General features: G+C 51.2%; 1 long non-coding RNA gene across 1 annotated transcript; it reads left to right on the plus strand.

The window, feature by feature from the left end:
• The first annotated feature begins 430 nt into the window (after positions 1-430).
• LOC117883951 lies at positions 431-3652 on the plus strand. The gene is made up of 2 exons (XR_004647451.1): positions 431-2408; positions 3166-3652. It is a non-coding gene; the product is annotated as an uncharacterized LOC117883951 (long non-coding RNA).
• The last annotated feature ends 345 nt before the right edge of the window (positions 3653-3997 follow it).

Genomic DNA, 3997 nt, shown 5'->3' on the forward strand with positions numbered 1-3997 from the left:
TGATGGCCACCCCCTTTGTTCTATTCCACCCACTTATATATCTTTTGCATAAGGCGGGAATCCTTTGTCCCTCTCTGGGTTCCCACCCCCTCCTTCTCAATGGAAAAGCACCAGGTTAAAGATAGATTCCAGTTCAGGTGACATGATCACATGTCACTGTAAGACTTCATTACCCACTTGCCAGCACACACCTATACAGGAAGACTTACAAGTAAACAGAGCTATCTACAGTCAATTGTCCTGGTTGATGGGAGCCATCAAGATTCCAAACCACCATTAATGGCCCACACTTTGCATAATTACAATAGGCCCTCAGAGTTATATTTCATATTTCTAGTTTCTGATACAAGAGTGATACATTTATACAAATAGGATGACCACACTCAGTAAATTATAAGCTTTGTAATGATACCTTACAAGAGACCTTTTGCATGAAGCATATTTTAGTTACATTATGTTCACACTCATCAGCATACTTCCATAAAATCATATAGAGTGCAACATCATAGCACCTTTGCCTAATGGTAGCAGCAGCGAATGCAGGCGGTGATCCAAGAAGAAATTCTTTGAGCGGACACTGGACAACCTTTCGTCCTGTCAGCCACCACAACAAACAATTGCATAGACTTGCGGAATGGCTTGGTCCCTTCAATGTAGAAGGCTAATGCCCTCCTGACATCTAGGGAATGCAGCTGATGCTCCTCCTCCAACTTATGCAGCTTTGGAAAAAGACAGGTAAATAAATGTCCTGGCCCGCATGAAACTACGAGACCACCTTGGGCAGGAAAGCCGGGTGTGGCCACAGCTGGACCTTGTCTTTGTAGAAGACCACAGAGGGTGGTTCCGAGGTAAACGCCCTAATCTCAGAGACCCAGTGGGCGGATCTAATCACAACTAGGAACACAACCTTCCCGGACAGAAGGAGAGAGCAGGAAGTCAGAGGCTCAAAGCGGGATCCCATGAGCTGTGACAGCACAAGATTCAGGTGCCATGGCGGAACAGGGTCCCTGACGTGCAGGTAGAGGTGCTTGAGGCCCTTGAGGAACCTGGCAGTCATGTCCTGGGTGAAAACCGACCTGCCCTCGAGCAGCAGACGGAAGGCCGAAATAGCAGCCAAGTGGTCCTTGACAGATGAAAGGGACAGGCCTTGGAGCTTGAGATGTGAAGGTAGTCCAGGATCAACTGCAGTGAGGCCCACTCAGGCTGAATACCTTTATCCCCAAGGTCCAACAAGCAAACTGCTTCCATTTGGCCAGGTACGTTGCTCTAGTGGAGGGCTTTCTGCTGCCCAACAGGACCTGCTGGACAGCAGGCGAGCACTCCTGCTCCTCCGCATTTAACCATGCAGCAGCCAAGCTGTCAGGTGCAGTGCCACCAGGCTCTGATGCACAAGACTGTTGTGGTTTTGGGACAGCAAATCCGGACTGAGCAGGAGCTGTAACAGAGCAGCCATCGAGAGGTCCAGCAGCATGCCAAACCAGTGCTGGTGCAGCCACACCAGCACTATGATCACCTTCGCCCTGTCCTGCTTGATTTTCATGAGGACTCTGTGAATTAGCGGCACTGGAGGGAAGGCGTACAACAGAGCCCCCAACCATGGGAGCAGAAAAGTGTCCCCCGAATTGAGCAGAAAATGTGGCATTTCCAGTTCTGCCTGGATGCGAACAGGTCAACCTGGGTAGTTCTCCACCTCTGGAAGATGAAGCTGACCACTTCCAGATGCAGGGACCACTCATGGCAAGATGAGAAGGTCCTGCTGAGGTGATCTGCCAAAGTGTTTCTTGCCCTGGGGAGGTGAGTGGCTATGAGATGGATGCCGTGTTGTATGTAGTAGGTCCAGAGCCTGAGGGCTTCCTGGCAAAGGGCAGAGGATCTGGCCCTGCTTGTTGATAGAGAACATAGCTGCTGTATTATCCGTCAGAACCTGAGCAGAGCTGTGAAGGGGACTCTCTCCAACACCGATGCAGGATTCTGCCACCAGGTGAGTGATGATAGTACATGATCCAGGACCCTGACCACACGGTCCATGTTGTGTTTGTTGGGGATGCAGACCGACACCAGCCATGCCTGCAGGGGCCTGAGGTGGAGCCATGCATGATGGACAACATAAGTGCAGGCCGCCATGTGGCCCAACAATTGTAGGCACATGTGAGCTGCGGTAAGAAGGTGGGCTTGCATGCACGAGATGAGGTCTGCCATGGCTTGGAACCAAGCCTCAGGGAGGAAGGCTCTGGCCTGAATAGAGTTCAGGACCGCTCCAATGAATTCTATGTGTTGTACCAGGATTAAGGTAGACTTTTTTTCATTTATTAACAGCCTCAGGTCATGACAGTGGAATAAACCAAATCGAGATGCTGCTGCACCTGATCCTGGGACCAACCCTTTATTAGCCAGTCGTTAAGATACAGGTACATTTGAACACCCCAGCTCCTCAGGTAAGCGGCCACTAGCGCTATGCACTGGGTGAACACTCTTGGGGCTGACGAGAGACCAAATGGCATCGGCGTGAATTGGAAAAGGCATTGGCCCAGTGTAAAACTAAGGAAGCACCTGTGCCCTGGGAAAATGGAAATATGGAATTACGTGTCCTTCAAGTCGAGGGCGGCGTACTAGTCTCCCGAATCCAGGGAGAGGATGATGGAGGCCAGGGAGACCATGCAAAACTTTAACTTCTTGAGAGACTTGTTGAGGCAACATAGGTCCAAAATGGATCAGAGGCCCCCTTTTGCTTTTGGGATTAGGATGTAGTGGGAGCAGAACCTCTTTCCTTTCATGTCTCGAGGGACCTCCTCCATCGCCCCCAGGTGCAGGAGGTTCTCAATTTCTTGGACAAGGAGTTGCTCATGAGAAGGGTCTGTGAAGAGGGATGGGGATGGGGGTGGGAGAGAGGGTCGGCCACGAACTTCAGGGGTAATCCAAGGATATTACTTTGAGCATCCAATGGTCTGAGGTCAACCAAGACCAGGCCAACCGGAAGGGGCAGAGGCAGTTGAGGAAAGAGTGGGAGGGTGGGTCCTGGGAAGTGACAGGGACATTGTCCTTGAGCGCACCCTCAAAATGACTGCTTCTGGCCTCCTTGGTTCCTGCAAGGGCCAGGCTGAGCAGATGAATAGAAGATGACGGTGTCACTGCTTAGACCCCTTGTCTCTATCCTTTCTCCTGTAGGTGCCCAGCCGGGGAGTCCCCCAGCACCTAGACTCTGGAGGAGGTGGAGGGTGGAACGGCTTCCTGGCCTGCTGAGGAGTGTGGAGGCCCAAGGAATGGAAGGTGGCATGAGAATCTTTAAGGTCATGGAGTCTTGAATATGTGAGCTCAGAGAAGAGCCCCGCCCCCTCAAACGGGAGGTACTGAATAGCGGCCTGCATTTCCTGGGATAACCCAGAAGACTGCAACCAGGAGCTGTGCCTCATGGCCACCGCAAAGGTGACCACCCTGGCTGCTGAGTCAGTAGCATCCCAGGCCATTTGGAGGGCCCACCCTTGCCACCACCGTGCCTTCATCCACCAAAGCGGTGAACTCCTGGGCTCGGTCCTGCGGGAGGGCCTCTTTGAACTTGTTAAGGGAGTCCCACAGTTAAAATTGTACCTGCCTAGCAGTGCCTGGACACCCTGAATTGCAGGCTGGCCGTTGAATAAATCTTTCTGCCAAATAAGTCCAGTGTCTTGGTGTTGTTTTTTTTTCCGGCATGCCACTGACTTGGCCCTGCCTGTTGTAGTAGGCAAAGAGCCTGAGATATAAGCCTGGTATAAGGCCTGGTATCAGATGCCTGGTATGAGGCCTGAGCTAAAGTAGTGGGCAAGCTTTGCTGATATAAAGCAAAGTTAGCAAAAGTCAGGCTCTGCCTGCTTGCAAGTTCACAGAATCTGGCAAGAACAGGGCTAATATTGCAGAAACACACATTTCTAAGAAGTGCTAGGCACAGAGTACTCACACAAACACATTCCAGAAGAATGGTACCATAACATCCCGATATCAAGGATGGTACAAAAACAAGGAT

Source organism: Trachemys scripta, chromosome 10 (assembly GCF_013100865.1).
Source record: "Trachemys scripta elegans isolate TJP31775 chromosome 10, CAS_Tse_1.0, whole genome shotgun sequence".
NCBI lineage: Eukaryota > Metazoa > Chordata > Testudines > Emydidae > Trachemys > Trachemys scripta.